Source organism: Indicator indicator, chromosome 3 (genome assembly GCF_027791375.1).
Source record: "Indicator indicator isolate 239-I01 chromosome 3, UM_Iind_1.1, whole genome shotgun sequence".
NCBI classification, from domain to species: domain Eukaryota; kingdom Metazoa; phylum Chordata; class Aves; order Piciformes; family Indicatoridae; genus Indicator; species Indicator indicator.
The window spans coordinates 50,044,960-50,063,578 of NC_072012.1; the positions used below are offsets into that span (position 1 = coordinate 50,044,960).

Here is an 18,619-nt window from a genome sequence, read left to right on the forward strand (position 1 = left end):
TCTCTGGTCCTGCTCTGGCAGAGGGGTTGGACTCGAATATCTCCAGAGGTCCCATCCAACCCCTAACATCCTCTGATCCTGTGATAATGTAATGCCAGGACACAGAACTGCCATGTTTACCCAGGCAAGCAATAAAATAATCTTAATGAAGTCCTTAGGTTGCAGAATCCCCCGTGTTTAATCCCTATCTTTAAAATGAAGATTGTTTTGGAAGTACTTATTAGTCAACTACTATTAAACTAAGAAGCTTTAAAAGATTCTATGTTTCTGTAATTTTTGGTTTGACTGCTGCCAGTCAGCAGTCTGCTGCTCTGTCAGTAACAGGACTGTTACCATGAGTAAACAGGTCTGTAAATCATGCATCACACCTGACTTAGAAGATGTTACTGGACTGCATTGTTCAGCTTTTAGTTGTCTCATTGTGAGAAACTTGACTTACAAGGAGATAGAAGATATTTCAGGAAGACATTAGGGGCCTAAAACACTCATTCCTTGTGGAGGCCAGGCAGATCTTTCACATCGAGTCATAGATTTGTCAGGGACAGAAGGAACCTCAGGGATCATCCAGTTCCAACCCCCCTCCCATGGGCAGGGACACCTCACACTACATCAGGCTGGCCAGAGCCTCATCCAGCCTGGCCTTAAACACCTCCAGGGATGGGGCCTCAACCACCTCCCTGGACAACCCATTCCAGGCTCTCACCACTCTCATGGGGAAGAACTTCTTCCTCATGTCCAGTCTGAATCTCCCCACTTCCAGCTTTGTTCCATTCCCCCCAGTCCTGTCACTCCCTGAGATCCTAAAACATCCCTTCCCAGCTTTCTTGTAGCCCCCTTCAGATACTGGAAGGCCACAAGAAGGTCCCGTTGGTGCCTTCTCTTCTTCCTAACATCTAATTTAAATCTCCCCGCCTCTAGCTTGGATTCATTCCCCCCAGTCCTATCCCTACATGAGAAAAGAAGGTCTCCTTGGAGCCTTCTCCAAACAACCCCAACTCTCTCAGTCTGTCCCCATAGCAGAGCAGCTCCAGCCCTCTGCTCATCCTCATGGCCCTTCTCTGGACATGTTCCTGCACCTCCAGATCTTTCCTGTAATAGGGGCTCCAGAACTGGACACAGTGCCTGAGAGCCTCACCTTTGTACAGACTTTTGGGCTCTGCAATAGCAATGCAGCCCCAAATCCTGTAACTTTCAGCTGTACTGAATGGAAGTTAAGGATTCCCCTGTTCCCTAGGCTGCCCCATACTTTGTATGAATTGAGTGGTTCAGCAGGCAGCTGCAGGCAGCCAACTTAATAATTTTGTCCACCTACCTCTATATTTTGAAATGTGTATTTTAAAAGTCACATAAGCATAGGGACTCAGTTTACCATTTGTGCTGTGGCTGTTGCATTGCAGTCCACAGCCACAACTGGGATTGTGGCTCCACTGTGTCAGAAACAGTTAAAATACAGAAGGAGGCTCTATAAAGCTTTTTTAGGGGTGGGGAAAGATGTTTGTGATGAATGGGAGAAAGATTTTATGGTGTGGGTAGAGAAACAGGGGCATATGTTGTATCTCAAAGACACTCCTATTAAAAAAAAAATAATATCCTTTAAAGACTGAGTTTGGAAAATTAATTTCCCCTGCTAGCAAGATGTATTCAAGAGTACTGGGGAGGGGAAAAACATGTCTATATTCCTATACAATAGCACTGTTAAACTGAAGCATGTAACAGCTTTTTCAGTTGTCTTTCTGTGTCCTAAAAGATGTTGGCATTATGAACATCTGCAGTATTTGTCTCCCAGCCCACGTGATGTCAGCTCCAAAAGCTGTGCTTGTTTGAATGTGAGAACATGGTCACAAAACTGAAAACTGATGGAAGAGTTGTAAAGAAAAGTGGAAGCAATCATTGAAATACCATGGAGAGCTGTGGTTAGCCTGGGAATCTTTACTGGTTTTGCTTAAGGAGGCAGCAGAACTTCACAGATAAAGCATTGGTCTGAGATTCAGACCTGTTGTTTTCTTCTGTTTCCTTATTGCATTGTTTAGTGCCACAGTAAAATTAATTTACCTTCCACTCTACAGCCTCTTCAACTCCTAAGTTCTAGTTAGCTCTCTGTTTCTGTGGTTTGAAAACTGTTGTAGAATTGAGTATTGCTGTGCACAAAGCACAGGAGAGAAAAGCCAGCACACACATAATTACTTTGGCTCAGAAAATTATCCTCTGCCAGCACACATCTTTCTTGGGTCTGGGTGGGCAGAAGTTGCAGCCCTGGCACTTGTGAGAGAAGAGATAGCAATACTGTCTCAGACCTTCGAATTACACCACTTGTTCTGTAGGATGAGAGCCAGAGTGCAGATTCTTGCAGCTGTTGTTTGGAAAGCTGAGGAAGGACAGAGGACACCTTTTGTCCCTCTTTTGGGCTTGCACAGAAATTAATTTCCTAAATCCTTAGATTTTTTTTTTTTTCAGAAAGAAAACCATGGGGAACTCAGAGGGACTGTAACTCTTACAGGAAGAAAACACTGATCCTAATTATGCGAGTTGTCCTTCTTTCAGAGCATTCTGTTGATTACAAGGCCTAAAGTTCTTTAAAAAAAAAATCTTGTGGTAATACAGAAATAGGCAACTCAAAATGGTGCAGAAAAGAAGCTTTACAAGGAGCACTTCACACTCTTGTGACATCACTCATTTTCAGTCCCAAAATGAAATCACATCTACATGATTTAGGAAGGTGTGTGTGAGCTCTGCCTGTGTTCTGAGCCATCTGGAAACCATCAGCAAAGCTCTGAGCCTGACCTTACCTGAGCACTACCCTTACTAAAAAGGATGCTTTTTTATCTAGAGACACCTAAGAATCTGCACGTGAGAGAAACCTGCTCCACCTCATTGAACCTGGAGGAGTCTGACTGCAAGATAGAAACTCACATGAAGCTCTGCTTTCATGAAACATCTTAAGTTACAGAGAAGAAAGATCTCAAACATGTTACAGCCTTACTTGCATTCACTTTTGTTAGGGTTTTGCTCATTTTTATTAAATTATCCTTGTTACTTATTCTGTGTTCCTAGGAAGACCTACCTATTTATGTCTTGAGAAAAGAAAGCCCCCAAATTAAGTCACAAATCTTAATATATAATGACTAAAGCAAAGACCACTTTCACTTGTGAAGAAAACTACTTTCTGTCATGAAAAGAAAAGCTTGAGGAAGTGACCAGACAGAATCACACAAAACATCAGTTGGTAGAGACCTCTAAGCTCTAAGCTTCTCCTTTTCATCAGTAGCAGGAGGAATCACAGAACTGTCAGGGTGGGAAGGGATCTCAAGGATCATCCAGTTCCAACCCCCCTGCCATGAAAAAGGACACCTCACACTGCATCAGGTTGCTCAGAATCACATCCAGCCTGGCCTTAAAAATCTCCAGGGATGAGGCTTCCACCACCTCCCTGGGAAACCTGTTCCAGTCTCTCACCACCCTCATGAAAAAGAACTTCTTCCTGCTGTCTTATCTAAATCTTCTCTCCTCTAGCTTGGATCCATTCCCCCCAGTCCCATCCCTACCCAACACCCTTAAAAAGTCCCTCCTCAGCTTTCTTGTAGCCCCCTTCAGACCCTGAAAGGCCACAAGAAGGTTCCTCAGAGCCTTCTCTTCTCCAGGCTGAACAACCCCAACTCTCTCAGTCTGTCCTCATAGCAGAGCAGCTCCAGCTGCTAGATTAGAGAGGTGAAGGATGCACCTCCCAGTCATGGTCTTGGCATTTGGAGCTCAGCTTTCCATATTGCAGCAAACTGAAACAAGACAGCACAGCCTGGCTCTCCAGGCATTGCTGGTGCTATTAAAAACCCCATCCCTGGAGGTTTTTAAGGCCAGGCTGGATGTGGCTCTGAGCAACCTGATCCTTGAGGTCCCTTCCAACCCTGACAATTCTGTGATTCTATGACTTGAAGGCAGCTTTGTGGACATTCATTTTGACTGAAATACACAAATCTGTTCAGAACTTCCAGGATGAAGCCCTGGTATAGCCTTGCATGATCTACCAGGGATTCCTGAGAGATCCTTTCTTTACAGCTGTCCACTGAGCTCTGCCACTTTTTCATTTGAGCAGTTCTATTTGGCTGTTTAGAATTTTCAGCTTGAATCCTGCAGATTCAGCACCACACAAGAAAAAACAAAGACTTCAAGACATGGAATCATAGAACTGTGAGGGCTGGAAGGAATCTCAAGGATCATCCAGTTCCAACTCCCCTATGCCATGGGCAGGGACACCTCACACTACAGCAGGTTGCTCACAGCCACATCCAGCCTGGCTGCAAAAACCTCCAGGGATGAGGCTTCCACCACCTCCCTGGGCAACCTGTGCCAGTGTCTCACCACCCTCATAGGCAAGAACCTCTTCCTGACATCCAATCTGAATCTCCCCATTTCTAGTTTTGCTCCATTCCCCCCAGTCCTATCACTCCCTGACACCCTCAAAAGTCCCTCCCCAGCTTTCTTGTAGCCCCCTTCAGATACTGGAAGGCCACAAGAAGGTCTCCTCAGAGCCTTCTCTTCTCCAGACTGAACAACCCCAACTCTCTCAGTCTGTCTCCAGAGCAGAGCAGCTCCAGCCCTCTGCTCATCCTCGTGGCCCTTCTCTGGACACCTTCCAGCACCTCCAGATCTTTCCTGAGGCTCCAGAACTGGACACAGAGCTCCAGGTGTGGTCTCAGCAGAGTGGAGCAGAGGGGAAGAATCCCCTCCCTGGCCCTGCTGGCCACACTTCTCTTGCTGCAGCCCAGGCTCTGCTTGGCTCTCTGGGCTGCAAGTGCTCACTGCTGGCTCATGTTGAGCTTCTCATCCACCAGCAAGGAAGGATAACCTTTGTGTATCTTTGTGAGAAATGTCCAGTTAACCTCCCTGCTTCCCAGGCTGATTGTTCTTAGTATTCATATTGAATTGTCCAGTGTAGTGAACAGGTTCATTTGTTTAAACTATGATGTGTTTGGATGGGAGGAAATATGACAGGCACCTGATTTTTGTGATCTTTTTCTGGTATCTGAACTGATTATTTCAATAATAATGATAACAAAATGCCTTGTGCACTTCAAAATGGCTTATACATTAGCTTAGCTATAGCTGAGCGGATGCAAAATGCAAAATAAAAAAAAATGAAAGAAAGAAAAAAATAGAAGAGAACATAAACATTATTATGATGTAAGAAGAGCCTAAAGAAAAGAGTTTGTATGTGTAAGAGGGAGTAGTTCTAAGGGTTTAAAGTCTATCTGTTTGCTGTATTTGGAGAAAAGCAAATTTAATAGAGTATTGCCCTAAAATGCAAACATGATGCAGTGATCTGCTCTGGTGAGACCTCACCTGGAGTACTGCAGCCAGCTCTGGGGTCCCCTATACAAGAGAGACAAGAGCAGTTCCAAAGGAGGACCACAAAGATGATCAGAGGGCTGGAGCGCCTCTCCCATGAAGAAAGGCTGAGAGAGTTGCGGCTGCTCAGCCTGCAGAGGAGAAGGCTCCAAGAGACCTTACAGACCTTACATTGCAATATCTGAAGGGGGTCTCCTGGAAAGCTGGGGAAGGGCTGTTTAAAGGGCTTGGAGTGATAGGATGAGGAGCAATGGTTTGAAACTGGAGCAGGGTAAATTTAGGCTGGACATCAGGAGGAGGTTTTACCATGAAAGTGGTAAAGTACTGGGTCAGGTTGCCCAGGGATGTGGGTGGATGAGGCATTCAAGATCAGACTTGAAGTGGCTCTGGGCAGCCTGATCTAGTTGGAGGTGTCCCTGCTCACTACAGATGGGTTGGGCAAGATGACCTTTGAGGGTCCCTCCCAACCTGATGCAATCTGTGAATCTGTTTGTACCAACTTAGGAATTATGAAGCCTTGTAAATGTATACAGTTCTTACGAGATAGCAGAAAGCAAAAATGTGGAGTAATGGTTTTGATAAAGTTCTTGTCTTTCAATGCAAAACAAAGTCCTCTAACATCTGATGAAAGGAAATGTTAGACTTTCCTTAGATAAAGCAATCAGGTTGGGAAATGTTAGACTTTCCTTAGATAAAGCAATCAGGTTGGGCTTTAATCAGTTTTGTTGTTGATTTAGAAGAAACATACCTTCCTCTCTTAAAATAGTGATGTAATTGTAAAGCTGTCAGTCAAGGGTCCCTATTGGAACTGATTACACTTGATAAAAATAACAAGGCATGACAAATAGCAGGGCTAGGTTTCAGTAATTCACTGAAGAATGTCTCTACCAAGTCTTTGTGGCAAAATGTCTTGTTTGCAGGACAAATGCAGAGTTGAAATAACAACCCATGAATACCACTGGTGAAATGGCTATGTACACAAGGTGAATGCTAAAGTTTTCCCTTCTGAATGGACCTTTTAATCCAGGCATTATCTAGGCTCTGAAAAAGTCTTCAGTGGCCTTATGTACAGATTAATGGGAAAAACTGAGCCTCAGAGTTGGGCTATTTGCAGAAACAGTTTTCAAGATTTACTGATGGTTGACAAATGCCATTTAAGCTTTCAAAGCCATCAATATGCTATTGAAAGGGATTTAGAGGGAAATCCTCCCACTATAGAAGAGGAGGACTTTGAAGGATCTTGGTGGAAGCCCTTGGTCTCCCCACCCCTTCAAACCTTTCACTGGCTGCCTTTGGCAGCCCGAGCCCTGAAACGCGTGGCTATGGGAAAGGGGGAGGAGGTGCCTTTGAAAGGCGTTTGTGTGTCGCTGAATGTGCCAGTCGGCTTTTGTTCAGCCCCGGGAGCTGAATGGAAGTGTTTCCAGAGAAAGTCCCTTGTGCTCACCGTCAGCTTTTCAAAAGGCTTTCTGCTAATAGATTTTTAATATGGGAGCTGGAAATGGCGAGATGCAAGTTTGAAAATGTTATTGAATTGGGAAAAAAAAAATAAAAACAAAACAACAACAAAACCAACCAAACAACCCCCTCCAAAAAAAAAAAAAAAAAAAAAAATCCAAAACAAAACAAAACACCACCAAAAAAAAAAACAAAAAAAACCCAAAACAGCAAAACCAAACCAAAAATTGCCCAGAAAAGGCTGTCTGCCCTATAGCAGTCGTTAATGATGCTGACATTTCCTTCTTTCACATAGGCTTTAAACAAAAAGCAATCTCATACATTATACATGTGACAAGACAAATCACCTGAGCTTTGAGTTTAATTATTTAAAATAATGCCCTGCCCTTTTTTGTCCACAGACATTTTGAAACCTGTTTCTATGTTCTTTGTGTTCTCTGGTTATTAAAAGCTCATTTTCAAACCACAGGCCTTTATTAATAATTATCCATTATGGCATTGGGTTAAAAAAAAAAAAAACACAACACAACACCTTAGATGATCATGTTTGTGATAAAGGGGTTGTAATTTAACATCAGGATGTGCAAGTGCAGGGTCCTGCAGCTGGGTCAGGGCAATCCCAGGCACTGATACAGGCTGAGCAGTGACTGACTTGAGAGCAGCCCTGAAGAAAAGGACTTGGGGGTGCTGAGGGTTGAGAAGCTCAACAGGAGCCAGCAGTGAGCACTTGCAGCCCAGAGAGCCAAGCAGAGCCTGGGCTGCAGCAAGAGAAGTGTGGCCAGCAGGGCCAGGGAGGGGATTCTCCCCCTCTGCTCAGCTCTGCTGAGATCCCACCTGGAGTACTGTGTCCAGTTCTGGAGCCTCTGTTACAAGAAAGATCTGGAGGTGCTGGAAGGTGTCCAGAGAAGGGCCATGAGGATGAGCAGAGGGCTGGAGCTGCTCTGCTATGGAGACAGACTGAGAGAGTTGGGGCTGTTCAGTCTGGAGAAGAGAAGGCTCCAAGGTGACCTTCTTGTGGCCTTCCAGTATCTGAAGGGGGCTCCAATAAAGCTGGGGAGGGACTTTTGAGGGTGTCAGGGAGTGATAGGACTGGGGGGAATGGAGCAAAACTAGAAATGGGGAGATTCAGATTGGATGTCAGGAAGAGGTTCTTGCCTATGAGGGTGGTGAGACACTGGCACAGGTTGCCCAGGGAGGTGGTGGAAGCCTCATCCCTGGAGGTTTTTGCAGCCAGGCTGGATGTGGCTGTGAGCAACCTGCTGTAGTGTGAGGTGTCCCTGCCCATGGCAGGAGGGTTGGATCTGGAAGATCCTTGAGATTCCTTCCAGCCCTCACAGTTCTATGATTCCATGTCTTGAAGTCTTTGTTTTTTCTTGTGTGGTGCTGAATCTGCAGGATTCAAGCTGAAAATTCTAAACAGCCAAATAGAACTGCTCAAATGAAAAAGTGGCAGAGCTCAGTGGACAGCTGTAAAGAAAGGATCTCTCAGGAATCCCTGGTAGATCATGCAAGGCTATACCAGGGCTTCATCCTGGAAGTTCTGAACAGATTTGTGTATTTCAGTCAAAATGAATGTCCACAAAGCTGCCTTCAAGTCATAGAATCACAGAATTGTCAGGGTTGGAAGGGACCTCAAGGATCAGGTTGCTCAGAGCCACATCCAGCCTGGCCTTAAAAACCTCCAGGGATGGGGTTTTTAATAGCACCAGCAATGCCTGGAGAGCCAGGCTGTGCTGTCTTGTTTCAGTTTGCTGCAATATGGAAAGCTGAGCTCCAAATGCCAAGACCATGACTGGGAGGTGCATCCTTCACCTCTCTAATCTTTACAGCACTGCTGGCATCAGAAAGGAGAACAAAGGCAGCAAGTGGGCTGAGGTAGACTCTTCATAGCCTGTTTGTGGTGTGGGGAACACCAGTCTGCACCTCACCAACTCCAAACCTCTCATGAACGGAAAGGAGGACTGACAGGATTGTGGAGAATAAGGAGAATAGAGTAACACATCTCATCAGAAAACCTGCTTCTGCTTACTGAGTGCCTTAACTTTACTCTTCACAGGATCACAGATCCCAGGTTGGAAGGGACCTCCAGAGATCATCAAATCCAACCCTGTGCCAGAGCAGGATCATAGAATCCATCACAGGTCACACAGGAACACATCCAGATGGGTCTTGAAAGTCTCCAGAGAAGGAGACTCCACAACCCTGTGACAGGACAAGGGGCAATGGATACAAACTTGAACAGAGCAACTTTCACCTCGACATCAGGAAAAACTTCTTTACTTTGAGGCTGCTGGACCCTGTGTGACCTGCCCTAGGTGACCCTGCTTTGGAAGGGGGGGTTGGACTCAATGATTTCCACAGGTCCCTTCCAAACTCTACCATTCTGTGATTCTGTGAACCTCCCCCACCAGAGCAGGCTGACCTAGAGCAGGCTGCACAGGACAGCATCCAGGCAGGTTTTGAATGACTCCAGAGACAGAGACTCCACCACCTCTCTGAGCAGCCTATTCCAGTGCTCTGCCACTCTCAACGTAAAGAAGTTCCTCCTCATGTTTAGGTGGAACTTTCTGCATTCAGGTTTGTGTCCTTGTACCTCTTGTCCTAACCCCGTCAGGTACTTGTAGGCTTGCAATGACATCTACCTCCCATGTAAGTCAATGGGAGCTCTGCTCCCAGCATCAGTGGAGCCAGGTGTTTACCCCCAGGCACTACTGCAGTGCTGGCACTGACTCACTGTGTTATAATTTTTAAGGCATGTAAATAACAGGGCAACTGCTTCTTTCCAGTTGTTTTGTTTGGGTTTTTTTTATAGCATTTGGAATAGGTAAAGAAAAGAGATCTTGGAAAGCTCATTTCATGTGCAAAAATGCAGAACAGACAGGTGCAGTACAGAGAACAGCTCACATATGCACACAGGTGCAAGAGAGTTGGCAGCAACAGCTTGCATTTGTTAAAGGTTTGCTTTGCCTACTGGTGTTTTAGAATATTGCTCAGTGTTCACAGAATCACAGAAACATTCAGGTTGGAAAAGCCCCTCAGGAGCACCAAGGCCAACCCACAACCCTACTCTACAAGGCTCACCCCTAAACCACAGCCCCAAGCACCACAGCCAAACCACCTTCAAACACAGCCAGGCTTGGGCACTCCACCACCTCCCTGCCCAGCACATTCCAATCCCTGACCACTCTTGCCCTCAAAAAAAGGTTTCCTACTGTCCAGTCTAAACCTACCCAGTGGCAGCTTGAGGCCATTCCCTCTTCTTCTATCACTAATGACCTGGAAGAAGAGTCCAGCACCAACCTCTCCACAACCTCCTTTCAGGTAGTTGTAGAGAGCCAGGAGGTCTCCCCTCAGCCTCCTCTCTTTCACACTAACCATCCCCAGCTCCTTCAGTCTCTCTTCATCACATTTCTTCTCCAGGCCCTTCCCAGCTTCCTTGCCCTCCTCTGCCCTGGCTCCAGCACCTCCACATCTCTCTTGGATTGAGGTGTCCCAAACTGGACACAACACTCCAGGTGTGACCTCCCCAGAGCTGAGTCCCAGGGGACAATCCCCTCCCTGCTCCTGCTGGACACAGCATTTCTGATCCCAGCCAGGATGCCTTTGGCTTTCTTGGCCACCTGGGCACACTGCTGGCTCCTCTTCAGCTGCTTGTCCATCAGCACCCCCAGGTCCCTTTCTGCCAGCAGCTTTCCAGCCACACTGCCCCAGTGTAGTGTGACTACAGGATTAAGGACTTGCTATTAATGTAATTCAGCCTTTTTTATACCAGCCCACATGAAGCTATGTCATGAATTGAGTGACTTTAGAACACCTAATTAAAAAAAACAAAACTCCCTGATGGAGACATCCTCAGTTTGAAGTACATCATCTTTGAAAGATTCAAATTATCCATATTTCCTGTCTCTAGCTACTGTAGAAGTTTGGGTGTTCAATCTACCAGTGTAAAATCTGACAGCCCTGTCATTCATGCCCTGACCTCTCTAGGAGGTGTTGGAAGAGGCTGTCAGCCAGCTAGGAGTTGGCAGATCTGGAGGCCCATTGTACCTCAGCAGACAAGGTCTGTCAGACATAAAGGGTAGATATTTTAAAGTTTAGAATTAAAGAATTTAAAAGTTTAAAAGAAAAATCCACAGCTTTGTATATCTGCAGAAGATTTACAATATTTACATCTTAGATATAGGATCCCCTGCATTATTCTATGCCAACACTGGCAACTGAAAAAAAAAAATAATGCTGCTTCACTTCCCTTAGTTGTTTCCCCTATGTGATTTAGCTTGTAGCAGCCACAAACAGCAACACAGTGAACACCTCTCAGTCTTCTCCTCTCCACACTAACCACCCCCAGGGCTCTGAGCCTCTCCTCACCAGGCAGGGCTCCAGTCCCTTCAACATCCTTGTAGCCCTCCCTTGGACTCTCTCCAGCAGAACCCTGTCCCAGACCTGGATGCAATATTCCAGGTGAGGTCTCACCAGGGCAGAGTAGAGGGAGAGGAGAACCTCCCTGGCTCTGCTGGACACACTCCTCTGAATGCCCCCCAGGACCCCATTGGCCTTCTTGGCCACCAGGGCACATTGCTGTCCCATGCAGAACTTGTTGTCCACCAGCACTCCCAGCTCCTTCTCCTTGGGGCTGCTCTCCAGCAGATCACCTCCTAGCCTGTACTGGATAATGTTCTGGATAATAAACATGATAATGTAACTTGGAGCTTGGGACCCATTTCACTCATCTTAGGTCTTAGGTCCATGGTTGGACTCGATGATCTTAGAGGTCTAAGGAAAGTCTAACATTTCCTTTCATCAGATGTTAGAGGACTTTTTGTTTGTTTTGTATTGAAAGACAAGAACTTTATCAAAACCACTGCTCCACATTTTTGCTTTCTGCTATCTGTATACATTTACAAGGCTTCGTAATTCCTAAGTTGGTACAAACAGATTCACAGATTGCATCAGGTTGGGAGGGACCCTCAAAGGTCATCTTACCCAACCCCTCTGCAGTGAGCAGGGACACCTCCAACTAGATCAGGCTGCCCAGAGCCACTTCAAGTCTGATCTTGAATGCCTCATCCACCCACATCCCTGGGCAACCTGATCCAGTACTTTACCACTCTCACTGTAAAGAACTTCCTCCTGATGTCCAGCCTTAATCTACCCTGCTCCAGTTTCAAACCACTGCTCCTCATCCTATCACTCCAAACCTTTCTCAACAGTCCTTTCCCAGCCTTCCTGTAGGTCCCTTTCAGATATTGCAATGTAAGGTCTGTAAGGTCTCTTGGAGCCTTCTCCTCTGCAGGCTGAGCAGCCGCAACTCTCTCAGCCTTTCTTCATGGGAGAGGCGCTCCAGCCCTCTGATCATCTTTGTGGTCCTCCTTTGGAACTGCTCTTGTCTCTCTTGTATAGGGGACCCCAGAGCTGGATGCAGTACTCCAGGTGAGGTCTCACCAGAGCAGATCACTGCATCATGTTTGCATTTTAGGGCAATACTTTATTAATTTGCTTTTCTCCAAATACAGTAAAGAGACTTTAAACCCTTAGAACTACTCCCTCTTACACAAACTCCTTATTTTAGGCCCTTCTTACACCCTAGTAATGTTTGTGTTCTCTCTTTCTTTTTTTTCTCTTGTTTTTGCATTTTGCATCCAATGAGTTATACCTAAGGCAAGGTATAAGCTATTCTGAAGTACTTTATAACTTCAGTGTTGTCTTTTGAGGCTTTGTCATCCACTCAGATATATTTTGAATTAGTTTCTGCTGTAGTCAGGATGTAGTACTTTAAAAAGTAAACTATGTGCTTTTTGTAGATGCTCTCTCCTCATATAAATTGCCATAATTTAGATCAGCTTCTTTGAATTCAGAGGCATGAAGTTACAGACCTGCAAATGGAAGGAAATTTGCCCCTCAGTTTGTAAAATGGATTAATGTGTCCAGTAAAAAAAACCCAACAACAAACTTTTCTTACATTTTTGTCCTTTTCAAAAATTAATAATAGTAAAAATAAACAATTTCTGGAGGTGCAGAAAATGTGAAACTAAGAGACCAAGGAGTGTTGGCTTGGTTGTTTTTTTCTCCCCAGGCTTGTTCACTTCTACTAAATGCCTTTTCTCAGTTTAGCTGCACTGTTCTTGATCCAAAATAAGACAAAGTGTACCTGATATACAAGCAGTTCATGATGAAAACCAGAACAAGCAGTTGTCTTTGTAAATGACAAGACAAACAGATCTATTTTCATGTTGTGTATTGCTGCACTCTTTGAAGGACATGAATGGTGGCTGCAGTGCTCATCTGTTTGAATTAGTGCAGCAGAATCAAGTGATAACTCCGCAAGAAAAATAATGCTACTACAATCTGTGGGCATGGAAGGAAGATAAATTTCATTCAGTCCTCTTGTACTTGCTCCTACTTGGTTCTGTGTTATAAAATATTCCTTTAGGTACTTAAGATTTAAAATGTGTCAGTTAAGTACAGCAAATGATTGACATGTTGGACTATTTCTGTGACTTTACACTGGCAGTTATTACTTAGCAAATTTGAGTCTTCAGCACCAAATGAACAGCCATGGATCAGCTTTGAAAGCTGATTTCACCTGGAGAGCACAGTGAATTTTATAGAGAGTCAGAATCTTTGTGCCTAGAATGAAATGTCAGGTGCTTGTCAGATTAATGCAGCACTCTGTGTGTCTTTCATCTGATCCTTGATCTTGACTTTCTTTTTTTGACCCTAAGTGTTTGCTCTGCCCTGCTCCCTCTGCTGGAGTCTAGGATAAACTGAATGGCAAAATTGTTTCCTGAAAAGATTAATCATGCACATGGTGTTTGCTTTACAAGTGTTTTGCAGCCTAGATTTAAGTAAGTCTTTGGTGGCTGTTTATATGAGAGAGTCGCCTGCTATGGTCAGGAATAATGCCTGCTGTTTAAAGTAGCTGTGGTACAGAGCTTCTGCAATCATAAACCAAATGGTGCTGTCTGTGACAGGTATTGGGAGTGCACAATTTTGGCCAAAGCCTTTTGTTAGTTTGCATTGCATCCAGACATGGTCTATCAGCCTGGTTTGCCAGGGATCTGGGGTTCAATATTTACCCAATGGGTTATGAGCCAATAGGCAGCAGGAGAAAAGAAGTGTAGACAATGGCCCTCTTGACCTTCCTGAATCACAGAATCAGCCAGGTTGGAAGAGACCTCCAAGATCACCAAGTCCAACCGATCACCCAAGCCTGTCTAATCAACCAGACCATGGCACTAAGTGCCTCATCCAGGCTTTGCTTAAACACCTCCAGGGATGTCGCCCCCACCCCCTCCCTGGGCAGCACATTCCCATGGGCAATCTCTCTTGCTGGGAAGAACTTCTTTCTAAGATCAAGCCTAAACTTGCCCCTGCACAGCTTGAGACTGTGTCCTCTTGTTCTGGTGCTGGGTGCCTGGGAGAAGAGACCAACCCCCACCTGGCTGCAACCTCCATTCTTGAATCACCTTTGAGACTTCCCCGAGTTCAAGGCCTGAACCTTCCTATAGATATCTATTTACAGTTGCAATGGTTGTATCTTCCACAAGCAAAATGCACTGCTGGAACAAGCACCACTGGTGTGCCATGTAAAGGGAAGGACAGTGCAAGGGGGCAGGTGAGAGTAGTGTCCATTTGTGAGAAGAAATGCTGTGACAGTTGTCAGGAAATGCTTGCAATGCATATTTATGCATCCTTCCATGCTGCCCTGTGCTGCTCTGCAAGGGTCATTTAAACATGCAAATCCATGGCTATCCAGGTCTGGGCTCCCCAGTTCAAGAGGGACAGGGATCTGCTGGAGAGAGTCCAAGGGAGGGCTCCAAGGATGCTGAAGGGACTGGAGCACTGCCTGATGAGGAGAGGCTGAGAACCCTGGGGCTGTTTAGTGTGGAGAGGAGAAGACTGAGAGGGGATCTGATCAATGTCTATCAATAGCTGAGGGCTGGGGGTGAGGAAGGAAGGGACAGGGACAGCCTCTGCTCTCTTGTGCCCTGGGATAAGACAAGGGGCAATGGATGGAAACTTCAGCACAGGAGGTTCCACCTCAATGTGAGGAAGAACTTCTTGACTGTAAGGGTTCCAGAGCCCTGGAACAGGCTGCCCAGAGAGGTTGTGGAGTCTCCTTCTGTGGAGCCTTTCCAGCCCTGTCTGGATGTGTTCCTGCGTGCCCTGTGCTGGATTCTCTGGTCCTGCTCCGGCAGGGGGGTTGGACTCTCTTCTCTTCTCCAGGCACCCAACACCAGAACAAGAGGACACAGTCTAAAGCTGTGCAGGGGGAAGTTTAGGCTTGATCTTAGAAGGAAGTTCTTCCCAGAAAGAGAGATTGGCCTTGGAATGTGCTGCCCAGGGAGGTGGTAGAGCTGATGATCCCTGGAGGTGTTTAAGCAAAGCCTGGATGAGGCACTTAGTGCCATGGTCTGGTTGATTAGATAGGGTTGGGTGATCAGTTGGTGTGGCAGTTTGGGCTGGGTGCCCCCTGCCACTGCTGCATAGGATACACCTCTGGTGTCCTGGGTGCCCACCCACAGGGGTGGACACAGGACTCGGCGTATTTCTACCCATAAATCCTGTGCCCTATAAGGCCATCTGCAGAGTCATTCTCTTCCTCTTTCTTCCCTCTCTGCCCCCGTGGGAGATGCTCTCTTATCGGGTAATGCTGGGGGAGTATCCAAGGCCTCTTGGGCCTGTCTAGGCCTAATGCCAGGAGGAGAATGGAGGGGGAGGCAGTCTCAGACCTGGCCAGCCTGAGACTTGCCTAGCAGTGGGAGGGGGAAGAAGGAGCCCTGAGGGTTTGCGTATACCCTCAGGTGGGAGAAGGGAAGGATTGGGAAGCCTCTGGGTACTATGTAAGGGACTCTGTATGCTTTAGGATGCTCTTTGCCACTATGCTTTGTAGTTTTCTGTAGCTTCACCAATCGCTTTTCCATTTAAACTTTCCATCACTCTCCAATCCGTTTGTGTGAGTCTCATTCTTTTGTCCCTTTCGGGGCAAGAGATGTTCTGGCTGGCCTCGAACCAGCACAGTTGGACTTGGTGATCTTGGAGGTCTCATCCAACGTGGCTGATTCTGTGATTCTGTGACTTGAAGATCTCCAGAGGTCCCTTCCAACCTGTTGTATTTTTCTTCTTGGACTGTTTTGCAAATGCTCAGAATTTCCCCATGTAGTCACCAAGAAAAGCCAGGTAGCTGCACAGTGCAGTTTGCACTATTTCCCATTAGCACAGGTAGGGTTCCTTTTGCAAGTCAGCAGGGACACAGTGTGCTGCTTTATTGGCACAGAGTGTAATTAAGATATCAGAGTAAGCTGTGCTGCCAATGCAGTCGTTGAAGCAAAACTTTGTGTCTTTTGAAAAGATAAAAGTTTCATTTGCTGCTATGTTGATTTTATAGTCATCAGCTGGAAAAGGGCTGCAGAAAAAGGGAGAACAGATGATGGAAATGGACCTGATGGAGCAGGTCCAGGGGAGGGCCACAAAAATGATCGGGGGGTTGGAGCAGCTCGGCTGTAGGGACAGGCTGAGGGAGCTGGGGGTGTTCAGCCTGGAGAAGAGGAGGCTCTGGGGAGATCTAATAGAGACCTTTCAGTACCTGCAGGGGGCTACAAGAAGGATGGAGAGAGACTGTTTGCAAAGGGCCTGCAGTGACAGGACCAGGGGCAATGGCTTCAAACTAGAAGCCTGTCCCCATAGCAGAGCTGCTCCAACCACCTGATCATTTTCATGGCCCTCCTCTGGACCTGCTCCATCAGCTCCATGTCCTTCCTATATTGAGAGCTCCAGAGCTGGATGCAGTACTCCAGGTGAGGTCTCCCCAGAGCAGAGTCAATTGGCAGAATCACCTCTCTGGATCTGCTGGCCACACATCTTTGGATGCAGCCCATTGGCCTTCTGTGCTGCAAGCTCACACTGCCTGCTCCTGTCCAGCTTCTCACCCATCAGCAGCCCCAAGTCCTTTTCCTCAGGGCTGCTTTCTATCACCTCCTCCCCCAGTCTGTATTGATAGGGAGGATTGTTCTGGCCCAGGTGCAGAACCCTGCACTTGCTCTTGTACCATCAGGGGGTCCTGTGGGTGACACTGGTAATAGAAATTAGTAGAAAACCAGAATTCAGGGTCCCCAATCAAGCAGAGTGCTGGCTAATCCTGGTTTTATAGAATGCCCTAAATATGTGTCTGTCTGAAGGTGCTATTATTCTCATCTTCCACCTAGGCTGTCTTTTGAAGTCTAAAATGTGTACCAAAAAAAAAAAAAAAAAACAACCCAACCCAAAACAAACAAAAACCCCAATTAAGACATGTTGCAAATCTGACTATTGAAATGATACTGTTCAAATATTGGGTTTGTTTTAATATTCAGTAGTACACAATTCACTCCCTGCAGGAGTTTTTCCTCTGCCAAATAAATCTGTGCTTTTTTATTCCTGAGCCAGGATAAATCCTTTGAGCCTTTATCAAAGTGAAAGGATAATAACCTGCTAAATGGTGTGAAGGAATTAGGTGATAAAGCACTACAGGAAAGAATGAATTTCTTAAGCACACAGTTCTCAAATTATACCTAGATTTTGAAGTGAAGGCAGAGACCTGCATTCTATCACTATCAAAAGTGATTTGATAATTGTAAAGTATTAACACATTTCCTTTTATTTCAAAACCTCTCTCCGTGAAATATGTGTTTAAATTACACGTTTTAAAATCCAGCCCAAGATCAAAGGTGGAAATTGGCTATGCTGACTTAAAGCATATATTCTGTAATGTGAAACAGGCTGTGAGTAATAAGAACTCCATGCAACAGAACTTCTGCCCACCAAAATGCAGATAACTTATTTACCTCGTATGGTCTCCACAGCTGGAAAAAATAAAGTTATCTAAATACTACCTAAAGTAGCTGGAACCTATAAGCATCTCTATAAATATCTCTGTGTTTAAATAGTGGAGAGTTTTAAATTATCACCTCAAGTCTGCATAAAATATAGAGGGCTCTGACATTTTAATTTTAATGTAGCAGTCTACAGGAATTGTTATCCAGTTCTGGAAGCTGCCATCTTCCACACAATTTCACTATGCAGTCTGGTTATGGTTTTTGTACTTAATGCAAACCAATTCTAATGGGTCACTATCCATGGGACAGCAATGTGCCCTGGTGGCCAACAGGGCAAATGGAGTCCTGAGGTGCATTAAGAGAAGTGTGTCCAGCAGATCCAGGGAGGTTCTGCTCCCTCTCTGCTCTCCCCTACTGAGACCTCACCTGGAATTTTGCATCCAGTTCTGGGCTCCCCAGTTCAAGAGGGACAGGGATCTGCTGCAGAGAGTCCAAGGGAGGGCTCCAAGGATGCTGAAGGGACTGGAGCCCTGTCTGGTGAGGAGAGGCTGAGAGCCCTGGGGCTGTTTAGTGTGGAGAGGAGAAGGCTGAGAGGGGATCTGATCAATGTCTATCAATATCTGAGGGCTGGGGGTCAGCCCAGGGGACAGCCTCTGCTCACTTGCACCCTGTGATAGGACAAGGGGCAATGGATATAAACTACAGCACAGAAGATTCTACCTCAACATGAGGAGGAACTTCTTGACTGTGAGGGTCCCAGAGCCCTGGAACAGGCTGCCCAGAGAGGTTGTGGAGTCTCCTTCTGTGGAGCCTTTCCAGCCCTGTCTGGATGTGTTCCTGTGTGCCCTGTGCTGGATTCTGTGGTCCTCCTCTGGCAGGGGGCTTGGACTCGATGGTCTCCGGAAGTCCCTTCCAACCCCTAACATCCTCTGATCTGTGATCCTGTAATGATACTGTGGGGTATGGGGGAAAGAAGGGAAGACAATGAAAAAGCATGTTAAGAATAAAAC

The 18,619-nt window shown here is 46.0% G+C and overlaps 1 protein-coding gene across 1 annotated transcript in view; it reads left to right on the forward strand.

Annotated features, from left to right (window-relative positions):
- The window catches only part of LGR5 (leucine rich repeat containing G protein-coupled receptor 5), a 107,274-nt gene that overhangs the window by 26,648 nt on the left and 62,007 nt on the right, over window positions 1-18,619 (forward strand). The gene's annotated exons all lie outside the window — the stretch shown is intronic.